The sequence below is a fragment of the Sorex fumeus genome, unplaced genomic scaffold (genome assembly GCF_029834395.1).
Source record: "Sorex fumeus unplaced genomic scaffold, SorFum_2.1 ptg000054l, whole genome shotgun sequence".
Lineage (NCBI taxonomy): Eukaryota > Metazoa > Chordata > Mammalia > Eulipotyphla > Soricidae > Sorex > Sorex fumeus.
The window spans coordinates 41,983,834-42,002,483 of NW_026606111.1; the positions used below are offsets into that span (position 1 = coordinate 41,983,834).

Here is an 18,650-nt window from a genome sequence, read left to right on the forward strand (position 1 = left end):
ACTGAACCAAAAAAAACTCCAATAAGAATTTCTGAATCTTTTTCCTCTGTTGACTGACCATTAAATAATACATTTCTTTATACTTAAATTTAAAATTGCAAGAATTGTTTATAAATATTTCTGTTACAGGAATTCTGTGATGTATGAACCGTTTAGACATAAAAAACTGGCTTATTGAAAGTCAGTGACTGACAGATGGGAGAATATAGGCACAGCGATCATTTTTTATCAGACTTTGACTTCAGATGCCATTCTCTGTATTGATGTTGTGCCCATCACTTTATCACTTTAGGTTTTATATGGGCAATGATTTTTTTTAAAAAAATAGCCAATTTAGTTTAGAATCTTTTTTTGTATTAGGTATTCTGTGTTTGCATCTGTTTTCCCTGGAATTTTCTCTGTAAAGAAGTGAGATACAAAAACGATAAGATAACATAAATATATTATTTTATTAGCATGAAAACCAAGTAGTATGAAAACCAAATAGCATAGGAAATAATTTACTAAACACTTTAGTAAATCTTTACTAAAATAAAGTTTTAAAAATACAATGGTTTATTTCAATTTCTCATTTTATCTTTACCAACTTTTAATAATTAAATTGTCATGTAACATTGTGGGATAATTTGGTCACTGATTTTTTAATACTTAATTCATTCAGCTAATATTTGTGTAGCCATATGGAATATATATGTACTAAACTAGTGTGAATGTAGTTGTGTTAAACAAATATATTCCTTATTATATTAAATTATTATCAATGTTGGATACTTCAGTTCCAGCTAGAATTTTAAAATAAAAGATTGCACCAAAATAACTCAGGAAAGAACTATAAGCAAATACTCCATGGTTTTCCCTTTGCTAAATAAAAGTGGATCTAATTTCATGCTTTTTATATTACTGGTCAGATAGACACTTTTATCATAATCATTATTATGAAAATTTTGTTTCAATTTTACTTTGATATAGAAGAAATGTTATTTGATTTACATGTATTTTCCATCATTCCTGTATTTATTTCTTCATGCAAAATATATTTCTTCAAAGGTAAATTTTCAATTTATCCTATCTATGATCTCTTTTTAGTAATATTTTTCTTTCTGGAGGTCATTTTCACATCAACTCTTACATTAGGCCTAACTTTCTCACACTTAGAATTTACCGTTTCAGTTTTTAGTCAAAATTTATATTTAGATACTAGGCGTATTTAAGGTAACATATCACACTAAGTATTTTTCTAACTTGATACCTTCACAATTTAGCATTTATTTGGTACTAAGTAATAAAAGGATAGTGAAAAGGGTAACTTCTTGAAGAATACATCTAAATGAAGGCCAGATGTACTTTAGACTACTCAGATATTTACTACTTAAGGTTCTCTACACATCAGAGAAATATAGACTAGTCCCCCATTAAAAAGGAAAAACTATTAAAATTACAGTAGACACTTTAGAATTCTGACTCACTTTTTACTCCTCTTTCCCTTACTTCTCTTTAAAGAATCTGTTATTGATTCTGTTTTAGAACTCTGTGTAGGTATCAGGGATACAGCACTACTGTTCAATATCAATATTTGCTACATAATGTAGCCACCAGAGGTCCTTTTAGATCATTCACCTGTGTATCTCCTGTTCATTTAAGATTATTTAGATCATCAGTTACACACAGTTATGAATTATGGTAAACTTTTCTTAGGACTTCATTATCTCTCCCTTTGTTTTTTTCACCAGCTGTTTTTCTCTCAAATTATGTCATTTACATTCTCCAATGGAGATCTCACTGAGCTCCATCTGATTCTTGTCCTGTAACACTTACTAAAAGTACATGAGTGAGCTCAAAGTAAATGGAACCTTCCTGTTGCTCTACTTAAGTTTTCCCAATATCCCCTATTCCTCATAAATAAACCCACTCATTCACACCGAAGTATTAAAGGTACTGCTCTCAGGTAAAAGGTATTCACTATCCTTAAAATGAGGGGGCAAATAAAACAAAGCAAGGAAATTCAAGAAAAGATTTTAATAATTATAAAATGGTAAGGTAAAGGTAAAGGTAAAGGCCCTCCCGTTGATCGTCGATTTGCTTGAGCGGGCCCAGTAACGTCTCCATTGGAGACTTTGTTGTTACTGTGTCTGGCATATCGAATACTCTCGGTAGCTTGCCGGGCTCTCCGAGAGGGGCGGAGGAATCGAACTCGGGTCGGCCATGTTGGTCGCTCGTAAGGTGAATGCCCTACCCGCTGTGCTATCGCTCCATGAATAAGATGGATTTTATAATTAGAGAAAGGAGAGGTCTAAATCAAACTGCCTATGTAACAGAGTAAGGGATATTTCAGCAGGATGAAGTCAGTATTCCAGAATTCCTGAAACATGCTATATTTACAGATACAAATTGTGATGAATCAGCTAAAGGAAACTTTCAGTCTCTGCAAATTTCATGTCTGAACAGCCTGATTTGCAAAATAAAGAATCTGAAACTCAATGTATTGGTTTTTGCATATTGGTTAGTTTATTAGCTCAATATTATGATTTGTCATCTATAAACCTATTTATAATTACAAATAGTTTTATAAACTGCCTTCTCTTAATGCAAAGTGTAAATCAATTGAGTTTTCATACATAAGTTTCACATAACTTTATCAGCAACTGGGCAATGATCCTGTGAGATGTTGGCTAATGCACAAAAGGAATAATGACTTGTAATGAATCATAGTTCCATTAAAATAATTTCCGAACAAGTGTTCTTTAAAAATCAATCACATTTAAGTTATGCTCTTGTTTTTTAAGTAAGTTGTATATATCATTTGTTCTTTTAAAGATAGTAATCCCTAATTTTTTATGTCCCTTTACTTAACCTAACAACAGCAAAATAAATTAGAAAGATATCCCCCAGTTTAAGGCAAGTGTTTATACATCAAAGAGAGGAACTATTTGACAGGGGCAGAATGAGTAGCAGTAGGTGGTAAAGTAGGTAACAGACTCTTAGGACACAATTTTCATTTGTATCATTTCTCAGTGCCTAGCCAACTGTACTCAGCAGTACATATTTCTATTTCACTGCATAATCATATTTTAATTATTTCCTTATGCAAATATACTTTGATGTGACTCTATAAGCTTCCTGAGATAAGTGACTTATTTGTTCAACTTCATAACCCTAACACTTAGCAAAATTCTGGAGAAATTGTCCTCAATATAAACATAAGGAATTTATTGTAAGAATCTAATTGCAAAAGTGGCAAAATACCCCATTGGTCAGTTGGAAAAGTGACATAAACCTTTGGAATCAAATTTGCTTTTTTAGAGACACAAAGCTTTTCGTAATTAAAAAAACAAAAGACACAAAACTAAACTCCCCTTTTCACTTATATAAGAATTATGCATTATGCAGAATGTGTTTAATGTTATATTTCAGAACTTGATTTTCACTAGAATATATTGTGAATGATTGCATTTGGTAATTCTGGAGAATTTCAGTTTCAAATGAATTCCCACTGAATTAGAATACATTTGGAAATATAAGGATTCTGTTTAAGAATAATGTGAACTAAACCTGTCTTAAGGACTTAAAATATTAACCAATCTTGATTAATTAATTTTAAAATAAGAATTAAATATTTTTAAAGATATCTCTTAGCAATTACAGAAGACTAGAAGACATTTCAAAAATTATACTTAAGTGGAAAAACTATAGTAAAGTTTAATGATTGCTCCACAAACCAGTAAAGAAACTAAACGTACCTGATTTGCCAGATAAACTTTAAACCAGCAACACTGAATTATCCTGATCCCTCAAATGTGTATATCCCTTTATTTAAATAAGTAGAAGCTAATTATATATTATTTAGTAATCCAATGAGCTGCTAAATTTAATTCAAAATTGTTTCTGTTCTTTTGAGAGCCTTTATTTTTAGAACTAGATATTCCACAAATAGAAAATAACATTTAAGCTGAAAGTTACTATATTCTAAAAGCTCTTAAACTGAGCTTGTTATACTTATAGCTCTAGGAAAACATATTTCAGGGACATTGCTTCATTTCAGTATGATAATTATCCTATTGAGATGAAATTAATCATGAAGCAGCCTTCGGCCATCCTGTCTGACCAAGGGGACCGAAGTCTGAAAGGAGGGCCTACTTGCTGCCAGATATGCAAATTGCAAAAGTTGCACAATGCAGAAGTATGAATAATTTATCAAAATAATCTGTTATTGCTAGAGGTTAAAAATCTAAATAAGCTAGCAGTATAATTTACAATGGGTAGAATAATTTAGTTAGACTTTTTCATCTCAGAAAAATCTTCGTCTCATCAAGCAATGTATTTTGTGCTAGAATCTAAGTAGGTTTTAACTTAAAAATCAGAGCAATATATATATTGATTTAGAAAAAAATAATCATTCAGTATCTGCTAAAATAGCCCCTTAAGCTCTTTAATCTTCAGAAAAAAATATTAAAACCATTGTAGATAATTCCGATTAAACAAACCCTGTGGTGTTTTAATTAAAAGTCAAACTCTACCTATAGTTTCTACACAAGGAATTAGTCATTTTCTATATTTTTTGGAGGAAATTAAACATCGATAGGAAAAGAATAGCTGAATGGAAAATATCGAAGTATTGAGAGAATAATATATGTTTTTCCTCATGGTTTTATCTACTTGTATGGAGAGAATGAGTTCTAATGATAATTATCAAGTATTAAACACTTTATTTATTTTTCTTTTTTTAAAATTTTTTATTTGTTGGTTTATTGGTTGGGTTTTGTTTTGTTTGTTTGTTTGTTTACCAACACCCAGTAATGCTTGGGGCTTTCAAGTATTAAACACTTTAGAAATTAAAATTGACTACTTAGCAATGAGAACTGAAGGCCAATAGATTAAAACAAGAACCTTTTTTAATAGAAAATTATTAATGAGATACAAAACATGTCTTTTTGCTCTAAAAAAATCTTTAACTATGTAATTGCAGAGTTTATTTCTTTTAGATTAAAAAATTCCTCCTGCCATACAACTAAGAAAACAAGGAGATACAGCACTCATAAGATGGTTTGGTGTTCAATTCCTACATCTGTATGAGATGGGCCTTGATCTGCTTCATGCAAAGAGACTGCTCCATTCCAGAGTATGTTCTACCATCTACTGCAACTTTTTAAAACTGTCCTCCCGTTGTCATCGATTTGCTCAAGTGGGCCCAGTAACGTCTCCATTGTGAGACTTCTTGTTACTGTGTTTGGCATACTGAATACTCTCGGTATCTTGTCAGGCTCTCTGAGAGAGGCGGAGGAATCGAACCTGGCTCAGCCAGGCTGGCTGCATGCAAGGCAAATGCCCTGCCGCTGTGTTGCCCATGCAGGAATTCAACAATTGAGCTATATTTCTATGCCTGGCAACATATGTTATTATGGTAAATATCTGATTTAAATTTCTTATTTTTATTAAATCAAAAGAGCTTTGCCTGGAGTATAACACTTCACTCAAGTGAGAGAAAGAATCTGGAGTTCTGACCTCCGTCAACAATCAAGAATCAGGGATGCTGTCTCATTTGCCAAGGTGTCGAAAATCAAATGGACAAGACATGTAATGCGATTTGGTGATGGCCTCTGGATTAGAGCCGTTACCGACTGGATTACACAGGATGTTAAAAGATTGCCCGGCCGCCCACCTACGGAATGGTCAAACTTCTTCGTCAAGACCTGAACAATCGGTTTGAGGCTCTTCATGTTCCCAGAGTGAGCAGATGCCATTTGATTACACTAGCACGCGACAGGGACAAATGGAGATGTCATTGGTGCCTGCTCAAGCAAATCGATGAGTAACAGGATGTCTAGTGATCAAGTGATCAAGTGATTTTTATTATTGAGTTTAATTTACCTTGATTGTCTTCCTTTACTATAGTATAATGATTCATTTTTTCTGGTAATAACTTAAAGGCAAACTCTCTAAAACCCCAAATTTTTCTGATTTTTTTTTTTTTTTGTATTTTGAGCAACAACCAGCAATGCTCCTGGCACAGCTGGTATCAAACCCAGGTCAGCCACATGCAAGGCAAGGCCTTTATGTGCTATACTCTCTCTGACTTCATTGCTTTATTGTCTTAGGGAAAACACATAATCACTAGAACAATTAGGACCTAGGTTGAAATGATGCTTTTATTTAAATAAATAAGACTTAGAAAAATGCATTCCCAATATGAGTAATTTATTTTCTTACTTATTTGGACTTTTATACAACATAAAATAAAATGGAAAATAAAAAATCAAGACTCACATTAATGTAAAAATTCTGATCTTAAATATTAAGTGGGGTTTGTTGTTTCCTCTCTTAACTTGCACATAAAATAGTTTTATTCATGAAGTGATATTAAAGCAGTATCATCCAAATTCTGCTCTCAAAACACATCACAATTGTTCTACAGAAGTAAACAAAGTTTGGAAACATTACTCTTCTGTTTTTCACTTTTCTAGCAAATAAGAAACACAAACACACCTTTTATCTTATTATCCAATTTGGAAATGTTAGAGACAGAATCACAAGTGTAATTTAAAACTATGAAAACACAAATAAATTGCATGATAGATAGAAACCAGGAGCAAAGGCTGATATATTCTTATTCTTGTTTGTGTCCTTAGTCTCTGACACAGTTCTCAGCAAGGAAAGGCATCCAGTAAATGTTTTTGGATCAACAAGTAAATAATAATAAGGAAACAACATGTTTCTAAGTCATTGTTATATGCCTAAACAATCTAAAGAAAATAATTAGGGATTGCCTTCATAAAATTATTTACTCATCTGGACTATTTTTCTCTAAACTACTGTATATGTCAGCATCTGAAGACATTATGGTATCAGAGATAGATCAGAGAACAGGACCAAGGCTTCGTATGTGTGAAACCCTGAGATGAATTCTCAGCACATCATGGCTCCCTGAGCATCTTTCTGTGATGTCTTGTTGGTCAGAAAACAATGCCAGCTGTGATCTTGATAGTCTCCAACATTGCAAAGATCCAATAGCATCAATCATATCACTAGCTCTAGCAATGAACCAACCGGCGACAAAAGTGGGACAAATATTTCTAGGTGTGGTTCTCATCCTCTGAATAATAGCACCCTCTAAAGGGGAAAAATGATAAAGACCAGATGGCATGTTTTAAAAGATTTCCACTCTCAAAATTGATTTTTAAAACATATTTTTAGCATTTCCAAATAGATCAAGATATCCTATATGAAGATTTTAGTTTTGAACTACAGGACTGCTGACAGGTGTTAACAGAGGGAGTTCAGAAGGGAGGGCTGGTGATGGACGAAAGAAGGTTGGCTGGAATGGTACAGAAAAGAAAGCTTAGTCACATGCTTATTCTATGACTGCTTGCCTAAACAAATAATGCCTTTCACAATCTGGGTTTGAAGTTGGTGGTGATTTTCAATTTCAATAACTCAGTGAAGGTCTAAACAAAATGGTAGTTCTATCCTAAAATGAAAAAAAACAAATAAAGATTGTATAACCACTTTCAAAGATAATCCAAATTTTTTGCAAAAAAAAATAGTGGAACAGACTGAAAAAGTAGATTCACTACACAGATGATTTCAGAAAGGTAAAATTTTTTAGCAGAGACTTTAACAAATTGTATGAAAGGATTAAAAAATGTCCTTCTGTGGAGTAAGGAAAGCCTCTTTAATAAATTGTGTTGGCATCACTGGACGGCTACATGCAAAAAAATGGGCTCAGAACTCTGCCTAACACCATGTACAAAAGTAAGATCAAAATGGATTAAAGACCTCAACATCAGACCAGAAACCATAAGGTACATTGAAGATAAAGTTGGCAAAACCCTCCATGACATTGAAGCTAATGGTATCTTCAAAGATGACACGCCACTGGCTGAGCAAGTGAAAACAGAGTTAGATAAATGGGACTATCTTAAACTAAGAAGCTTCTGCACCTCCAAAGAAACAGTGACCAAAATACAAAGACAGTCTACAGAATGGGAAAGGATATTCACCAAATACACATCTGACAAGGGGTTGATATCCAGGATATACAAAATACTGGTTAAACTCCACAAGAAGAAAACATCCAACCCCATCCAAAAATGGGGCAATGAAATGAACAGAAACTTTCTCAAAGAAGAAATCCGAATGGCAAAAAAGCACATGAGAAAATGCTCTACATCATTAATCATCAGGGAGATGCAGATCAAAACCACAATGAGATACCATCTCACACCTCAGAGACTGGCCCACATTCAAAAGAACAAAAGCAACCGATGCTGGCGTGGATGTGGCGAGAAAGGGACACTCCTTCACTGTTGGTGGGAATGTCCACTGGTTCAGCCCTTCTGGAAAACAGTATGGACGATTCTCAAAAAATTAGAAATTGAGCTCCCATTTGACCCAGCAATACCACTCCTGGGAATATATCCCAGAGAGGCAAAAATGTATAGTCGAAGTGACATCTGCACTTGTTTGTTCATTGCAGCACTCTTTACAATAGCCAGAAACTGGAAGAAATCTGAATGCCCACGAACAGATGACTGGTTAAAGAAACTTTGGTACATCTACACAATGGAGTACTATGTAGCTGTTAGAAAAGATGAAGTCATGAAATTTACATACAAGTGGTACAATATGGAAAGTAACATGCTAAGCGAAATGAGTCAGAAAGAGAGGGATAGACATAGAAAGAATGCATTCATCTGGGGGATATAAAGTAACAAAGTATGAGATTAATACCCAAGAATAGCTGAGATCAGCACCAGGAGGATTACTCCATAACTTAGAGGCCAGCCGGGTATCCTAGAGGAAAGGGCAGTTCAGATAGAGAAGGGAGCACCAAATAAAGGATGTTTGGAGGAACCTCCCAGGAGGGGAGATGCATGTCGAAAGTAGACTATGGACTGAACATGTTTGCCACTCAATGCCTCTTTTGCAGACCACAACACCCAAAAGGAGAGAGAGAACACAGGGGATTGCCCAGCCACAGAGACAGGGGGGATGGGGGGATGGGGGTGGGGGGATATTATCCATGGTGGTGGAAAATGGGCACTGGTGGAGGGATGGGTATCTGATCATTGTATAATTGAAACCCAAGCACAAAAAATTGTAAATCTACAACTGTAAAAAAATTTTTAAAAAAAGTCCTTCTGCCCAAAAGTTAGATCAAAATGGATTAAAGATCTCAACATCAGGTCAAAATCCATAAGGTAAATTGAAGGCAAGTTTGGCAAAACCCACCAGGATATTGAGGCTAACGGTATCTTCAAAGACGACACTCCACTGACCAATCAAGTAGAAACAGAGATAAACAAATGGGACTATCTTAAATTAAGAAGCTTCTGCACCTCAAAACATACAGTAACCAGAATGCAAAGACAATTTACAGAATGGGAAAACATATTCACCCAATACCCATCTGATAAGGGGTTGATATCGAGGATATACAAAGCACTGGTTGAAATCCACAAGAAGAAAACATCAAACCCCATCAAAAATGGGGTGATGAAATGAACACAAACTTTATCAAAGAATAAATCCGAATGGCTAAAAGGCACATGAGAAAAAGCTCTACATCATTAATCATCAGGGAGATGAATATCAAAACAACAATGAGATATCATCTCACACCACAGAGACTGGCCCACATCCAAAAAAACAAAAGCAACCTATGTTGGCATGGATGTGGTGAGAAAGAGACCCTCCTTCACTGCTGGTGGGAATGCCAACTGGCTCAGCCTGTTTGGAAAACAGTATGGACGATTCTCAAAAAATTAGAAATTGAGATCCCACTTGATCCAGCAATATTATCCCGGAGAAGCAAAAAAGTATAGTCGAAATGACATTGCACTTGTATGTTCATTGCTGCACTTTTCACAATAGCCAAAATCTGGAAGAAACCCGAGTGCCCGAGAACAGATGACTGGTTAAAGAAACTTTGGTACTTATAAACAATGGAGTACTATGCAGATGTTAGAAAAGATGAAGTCATGAAATTTACATACAAGTAGTACTACGTGGAAAGTATCATGCTAAGTGAAATGAGTCAGAAAGAAAGGGACAGAATAGAAAGTTGCATTCATCTGCGTAATATGAAGTAACAGAACAGGAGACTAACATCCAAGAATAGTCAAGATAAGTGCCAGGAGGTTCACTCCATGGCTTGAAGACAAGCTGCACATGCTTGGGGAAAGGGCAGCTCAGATAGAAAAGGAGCAGTAAATAAAGGGTGTTGGGAGGATCCTCCCAGGATGGGAGCAGCATGCTGAAAGTAGACTATAGACTGAACATGATAGCCACTCAATGCCTGTTTTGCAAGTCACAGCACCCAAAAGGAGAGGGAGAATAAAAGGGAATGCCCTGCCACAGAGGCGGGGTGGAATTGGAGGGGTGGGGGGTGGGAGGGATACTGGGATCATTGGTGGTGGAGAATGGGCACTGGTGGAGGGATGGGTATTTGATCATTGTATAACTGAAACCCAAGCACAAAACCTTGTAAGTCTACAACTGGTACCTCATAGCACTTCAGTAATAAAAATTTAGAAAAAAAAAAAGAAGATTCTTGAAAATTTTTTAAAAATGTCCTTCTGAATAGTTTCTGTAAACCTTTTTTTTATTGCTTTTTTGGTCACACCCGGCGATGCTCAGGGATTACTCCTGGCTTTGCACTCAGGAATCACTCCTGGCAGTGCTTGGGGAACCATATGGGATGCTGAGAATCGAACCTGGGTCAGCTGCGTGCAAGGCAAACGCCCTACCCGCTGTGCTATTGCACCAGCCCCAGTTTCTGTAAACCTTGTCCTCAGATTAAGCCGATTGTTCAGGAAGGAAACACAACTTAATATTCAATGAGAAAATACTGCAAATAAATGCTAGCGGCGTATGTAACTCAATCTTTCTTAGATGTTAATTGCTCCTGTGATTAGTGAATATGAGACTCTTTTAACCTGACTTTTTTTTATTGTGTTCCATCTGCAAGAAGAAAATGCTAACTAAAGAACATAGTAATCTGAGTGTTAGATACTAGAATTTAGGATGAGGCAGATTATGTGTAAACTTAATGTACAAGAATATAGAGCTGCATAGAGTTTAGAAAAGAAAGCTACAGAGTCAGTGACTAATAAAATACTATTTTAAGGTTTTATAGATCAACATTGGGTTGGGCAGAGTTTATTTGGTATTACTGAGAAGTAAAAATAGTAAGTTTAAAACATGTTGAAAAGTAAATGATGGTCAAAATGATTAACCTTTAAAATTAAGGCAATGATTTGTACATGATTGTCATAACATTGAGAATAGTCACATTTTTTAGCAGAGATGTTTGTTAATGCGTTGAAGACATAAACTATCTAAATGAGGGGAAAAGTACTATGCTAAAACATGAAATCATATTAAAATCACTTGAATATTTTAGATATAACATGATAGTATTTTAGACTAGACAAATGCATATGGAAACAAAGAGAAAGAAATACGTTAGGCATTTGGATATGAATTTTGAGGTGTAAAGTGGAATCAAAAGTTTATTTCTATAAGACAGCTTTGGAACTTGACAAAGTTTGTTTTGACATAATTTAACTAAAGTATATCAAATTTATTGAGTTTTAAATAGTACTAGCTCTTGAGTAAATATATTGAGCAAACAATTGGAGAAAACTATGGCTCTCAAATTTATTTACAGGGATGCAGTTATATCTCTGAAAAAATATCGTAGTCTAGGTGTCACTGTGTAATGGTTAGCATTTGGGATGAAAAAAATATATATGACAGGAAACCAATGCAAATTGATTGAATAATTAATGTTTAGATAAAAATAATAAAATTGTGTCCCTGGAATCACTTGTGAATGCATGTTGAGAATAAATGAAAGTCTATTATGAGTAGCTTAAAAGGGAGATAACAAATCAAAAGATAGGTCATTTATATAGCAAGTGAGGCAGAAAGCAGTACGAAACACATCTAGTGGCTTGAAAAAAAAAGAAAAAATATTTTTTTTAAAGCAGAAGACTCCTCTTTGTTTGCAAAGTTTATTGAAATGCTTAAAAGAGATAAAATAATGCAAAGGAAGTAGGAGTTACATTTAAGGTAGTAAGTTCCCCTAGCATGTAGGTAGGAATAGTAAAAGCAGAAGAGTGTTGGCTTTAATTAGACAGAAAGTTCATATATTCCTGTGAAATCAAAATTATCCTATTGAAATGTCAGGAATTCACAGATATTTCCTGTAAGAAAATATTTTTATCAACCAATGTACACTTATCAAATTTCAAATTAGTACCTTTTCAAATTTATTCACATATTTAAAATGTTATAAGCAATGTAGATGATACAGAATTCTTTAAAAGGCAGGAATGTACTTAAATTAATAGCATATAATTTCTGTCTATATAACTTATAGTCTTGTTGAAGAATTTTAAGTAATACGTTTTAAATAAATAAGTAGCACTGTCCTTCCACTGTTAATTGATTTGCTTGAGCGGGCACCGGTAACGTCTCACAACAAATTGTGAGACTTGTTATTACTGTTTTCGGCATATCGAATACATCATGGGTAGCTTGCCAAGCTTTCCGTGTGGGCGAGATACTCTCAGTAGCTTGCTGGGCTCTCAGAGAGAGGCAGAGGAATCGAACCCGGGTCAGCCGCATGCAAGACAAACACCCTACCCGCTGTGCTATTGCTCCAGTCCTAAATATATTGTATTTACCTAAAATTTTAAATATAGGTATTAGAACATCACAGCATACAAATGAATTTTCACTAATGATTCACATAATAAAGAAAATATTTTCCTTAATAGTATGAAAGAACACTTATGAAACATAATATATGCACTTAAAATTCTGGTATTATATCAAAAATAATGAAAAACCATGTCTTCTATTATTTTAATAGCTTTTAAGTTCTATATTATCATGAATCCTTCCACTGAGAAAACGGCATTTTCTAGATACAGTAGAATGGTATTGAGTGTGTGGAAGGTGGTGATGATGAAGAGATGGATTGGGTTCTCCTTTATTTTATGCCAAGTTGGAGAGCTGTAGGAAAATAGTAATTGTCTCCTACAAGGGATTTGGATGGGACAGAATTTGGTACCTAATTCTGTGAGTATCTAACATCTGAAAAACTCTTGAGTTGGATATCTTTTGAATCTTCCATAAAGCAAAGAAAAAGAGTGGGCAGTGATGCACACTGAGGAATTAGAAAGGTTTTTAAGTTACAAAAAAGCTGATAGTTATCAGATAATGCCACAGTCAAGGTCAATATCAAGTTGCTCCAGTGGATGGATTTTAAAGAATCTAATAGCATTGCATGATTAAAAAAAATAATAAGTTTGGGACATCCAAGATCAGGAGATGGTATCAAACATGTATTGTAGAAAAGTCTAATAAGATGAATCAAAACAATAGAAATATTGTGAGTTAACATTTTGTTAATTTAAAAGATGAAAGATCAGGAAAATAAAGGTAAAGTATTATTTTTTTATAAAAGTGAAGCATATTATAGTAAAAACTAAATTGCCACTTTCTGTAATTGTTTTATTCAAAATTGCTGTAAATCAGGATGATAATATCAAAGCAAAGAACACATTTGTAATAAATTGTTTCTTCCTAAAAAAGTCTTCACTCTCAGAATCATTTGAAAATAAAGATCGGTTAGAAAGTGGTTGGTGGGAAGCGGCTGGAGAGATAGCACAGCTGGTAAGGCATTTACCTTGCATGAGGCCGACCAGAGTTCGATTCCCAGCATCCCATATGGTCCCTGAACACCAGCAGGAGTAATTCCTGAGTGCATGAGTCAGGTAAGTGCATGAGCCATGAGTAACCCCTGTGCATCACCAGGTGTGACTCAAATAGCAAAAAAAAAAAAAAAAAAAAAGAGAAAGTGGTTGGTGTTGGTGTTGGTGTTGAAAACTTACTACCTAAGTCTATAAGACCTGGATTCAAATATTATTCTTATCAATTTCTAGTTGTGTGTCTGAGCAAGTAATTGAATACTTATTTTTTTCTGGTTCCCCATCTTTAAATATATTACCAATATATCATTTTATATAATTGATAGATTAATTGATTCAATTAAGATTTCTTGGAAGATATTATCTATACCCACGTGTTCAGTGCAATTCATCTTGTGCATCACAGTACTTTGTACACAATATAAAATCATTGAAGTCTCTGAAATTAATTTAAGCCTCTCAGAATGCATAATAGTATTAAGCACATGAATGGGATATTGTATTTTATGTCCTTTATCATAAAAAAGAAAACTTTCATCTCTATGTCTTAGAGGAATAGCTTAATCTGAGTTATTTTGCAATTCACACATATAAATTAATTTCCAAACTTTAAAATCTCAGAAGTAGCCATCCGCAGTCCTGTTTGTATTTACATGCAGGAGTATATTTTAAAGAACAGAATTCTCTGGTGAGTAAAATCAGTGATTTATAACACTTTAAAGTGTGATTCACAGGTGTGATGAGAATACAGATATTTTTTGAGCTGCTATCTAAGCATTTTAGAGTATAACAGCCCAGATCAGACCCGGAATCTGGACAATTAAATAAAGTTCGGAGTCAAAATCCTCTTAATTGCATGTATTTTTTTCCTGGAGAATCTTTGAGAAAAATACTTAGAGTTGAGGCTACATATTAGGTATCTACATCTTAGTTCGTTCTTTTTAGGTAATATCTACTCCTACACCTCCTGTTCACTCTGGACCTCAAAGGAAGGCTGTACTTTCCACCAGCTTTCTGTGAGTAACCTCCAACACTTTTGGTGACCTGAATAACAAGAGTTCTTCAAATTAGTATATTGAAATTGTATTTTATTCAAAATGACCCCTAAGATTTTCAGTCCTAAGGGAAGATCAGATGTGAGAGAGCAATCTGCCACCTCTTTTAGGTGACTGGTATCTTTTTACTCAGTAAGTCACAATTTCTGTAGTCTTCATTAAATACACCTGCTTGAGGCTCGCAGACATAATAGAATGCTAGACTTACAGGTGGTTTTCCCCACAAAAAGTGTTCAGGGGTCAATATACTCTGGAAATCATTGTACCTAATATGTTAATGTTCTAACATTTGACAACAAAAAAACATATTTCGAATAGTAATTTTATAGTAACTGATTTAAGTTAACTCATTACTTCATAAGCATATTTACTGATAGAACTAGACCTTGACAAAATACTATGAATAAAATGGGGTGATAATATGCTTAGGAATAAGAAAGTAAACATTCCTTGTTTATTTTTACCTCTAATTATAATACTACTAATTATAATTACAGAATATTATAAATTCACACACTTATTCAATCAGATATGTCCTGAGGAATACTCATTAAGTTTATGTGGAATATTTACAACTTATGAAGGCTCTTTTCTAAGAATATAGTCACATTTTGGAGGACAAAACAGTACTCAAAATTGTGTTCTTAGAATCCCTGAATAGAAATGTGAATTGACACAAAAAGGAACAAAAATATTGTACTCAAAATGTTATTCTTTGAATCTTAGCTTTGCCATTTTCTACTTTGTTTCCTTGAGTTTGCTTAGATTTTCAAAGACTCAAAATTCTGTGAGAATTAAATGAGGTGAAATGTAAAGTATCTAACAAAATACTTTGAATTTTAGATAAGCACTTGTAAATGCATGATTTCTTTCCAGTCACTTTTCAATGTCAGTAAAGAAACAAATTCTTCTATCTTTAAATAGGATTTATTAATTCAGATAAATTCTGAGTAGGGGCATGATCTTAACATCACAGATTTGGGCCTGCAGAGACGAGACACGTGGGGCCTTACCAGATCGGGATGGAACTGACCCTTTCCTCCCCATCCCAATGAGACTCCTGAGTCGCCACCTACAAACGACCTCTCTGGCTCCTGATCAAGCTGATTAACGGCCATGATCCCAGAGACTCAGAAACAAATCTTGAAACCCAGCGGTTTTGGGCAGAAATGCATCTGGACTGCATACAAGGTGGCCGCCGCCTCAGAGCTTATTGGAAAGCCAGGTATGAGCTGGAGGTGACGAGGCAACTGCAGTCTCATGGGAGGGGGGGGGGTGCTGTACCGGCTTGTCCTTCATGCCCTACTGAGGTCACGAGTTGCCCCTTACGAGGGGCCCTCCGGCACAGCCATGGCTCCAGAGGGAAAAGGACTTAATCCAGAGCCTGGCAGTTTGTGGCAGAATAGTGAATGGACCATGTATTAAACTTATGGAGCCATGCCTCCCCAGGAGGGAAAGGGCATTGCTCCCCTCTGCCCTTTTCCCCTCCAGCAGCAAGGTGGCCACCACCTCAGAGCTTATAGGAAAGCCAAGTATGAGCCTGCAGTGATGGGGCAACTGCAGTCTCATGAGAAGGGGGGTGGTACCGGCTTGTCCTTCATGCCCTACAGAGGTCACGAGTTGCCCCCCACCCCAGCGGCTCTTCGGCACAGCCATAACACCAGACGTACAAAAACCAATCTTATAATATTCTGGCTCTTTGCAGAAATCCAAAATCACGCAGCTGCTATTGTGGCCAAGCAACATTATATGATTCTCATAATCAGCTATAGAAAACAAAGTTATTTCACAATGTCTTTTCAGCAATTCTTATTGTGGGCGGGGGGGACTCTAAACAATAATGGTGCATCCTCTGTTGAAATAACGAATGTAATCAATGTAGAGAAGAGTTATATAGAAATCATCTGCCTCACAGGCATTGGGAGGGGTGGGAGGGATGGTATACTGGGGTTCTTGATGGTGAAAAATGAGTACTGGTGAAGGGAAAGGTATTTGATCATTGTATGACTGAGACTTAAACCTGAAAGCTTTGTAACTTTTCCCATAGTGATTCAATATATAAATATAAGAAGAAAAAAATAAATAAAATTATGAAAAAAATGTAAGGTGGAGTTCATGGCCAATTCAATCAGCTAATCCGTGGCTGAATAAGTAGCAGTACTCCTACATAAAAATAAAAAAAAATGTATCACAATCAAATCGATTCATCCCAGTGATGCAAGAATGACTCAACACAGAAAAATCAATTAACTTAATACACCACATCAATATGAGAAAAGATAAAAATCATATGGCCATATAAATTAATGCAGCAAATGCTTTTAACGAGAACCAATATGTACTCATGACAAAACCCCCAATAAAATAAGGGTGGAAGGAACCTTAATGGTAATCTATAACAAACCCACAGCCAATAATAGTCTCAATGGTGAAAAGCCAAAAACATTCCTTCTCACATCAGGCACAGACAAAGATGTTCTCTGTTTCCACTATTGACCATAGTACTCAAAGTTCCAGCAACAGATATCAGGCAAGATAAAGAAATCAAAAGATCCAAGTTGAAAAGAAGTTTAATTACAATTAACTGCAGACGGCATGAATAATATATACATAAGACTAAATATTTCACTAACAAGCTCCTGGAAAGCATAAACCAAAACAGCAAAAAAAGTAACTGAGTTGAAAGTAAGCTCACAAATATGTTTCATATTTTTATATGTAAACAATGAGCTAAAAGAGAAATCTATTAAAAAAAAACAAGTATCAAGAAATAAAAAAATCTTCAACATAAAATGCTATTGTAATAGTTTAGAAGGTATAATGCTATAAATGTAAGATAATAATACTCCCAAAGATGTGAATCATCTATAACATGAAAATCATAAGTCACGGTAGAAGACCTTAAAAAATAAAATAACAAGCATTGATTTTGGATTGGAAGTATCAACAGGTCAAATGATCATCAAATCAATATTATTAAATAGGAATAATAGCACAGTGGTAGGGCGTTTGCCTTGCATGCAGCCAACATGGTCAACCCGAGTTCGATTCCTCCGCCCCTCTCGGAGAGCCCAGCAAGCTACCGAGAGTATCTCGCCCACACGGCAGAGCCTGGCAAGCTTCCCATGATGCATTCAATATGCCAAACATGGTCATGGTTATGGTCACTGTCCTTCCGTTATTCATCAATTTGCTTGAGTGGGCCCAGTAACATCTCCATCGTGAAACTTGTTACTGTGTTTGGCATATCGAATATGTCACAGGTAGCTTGCCAGGCTCTACCTCTGTAGAATTGCCCTACCTCTGTGCTATCGCTCTAGCCCGTGCCAAACACAGTAACAAGAAGTCTCAAAATGGAGATGTAACTGGGCCTGCTCAAGCAAATTGATGAACAATGGGAGGACAGTGACAGTTGACAGACATATTTTTAAAAATCCAAATTCAAATATCAATGACATGCTTAAGTATTTAGACAATCAATTACAAGTTTTGTATAGAATCATAAAACTCCTGAGTTTTAAGCACTGAATAGCCAAAGCTAAGTGAGAAATAAAATATTGAGAAGTAATATATTAGCTTACTTGGATCTATACATTAAAGCTACAGATATCAAAAGAGTATGGTACTGGGATAAGGACTGACCCTCTGACAAAAATGATTCAATTAAATAAACTAAGGAAAAAGTCCTTAAAATTAAAAAAATTAAAAATAAAAATTTAACTGTGATCAATTAATTTTTAACAAAGAATCTAGGTATAGGAAGTGGAATAAAGTTAGTTTCACCAAGAAATTAAATGCTGGTTAACTACATGCAATAAAATGAAACTGGATTCATATCTAATACCATACTTGAAGTGAATTCAAATGTCATCAAAGACTT

At 34.9% G+C, this 18,650-nt stretch overlaps 1 protein-coding gene across 9 annotated transcripts in view; it reads right to left on the bottom strand.

Moving 5' to 3' along the window:
• Positions 1–18,650, bottom strand: part of TRDN (triadin) — a 426,217-nt gene that overhangs the window by 163,097 nt on the left and 244,470 nt on the right. The gene's annotated exons all lie outside the window — the stretch shown is intronic.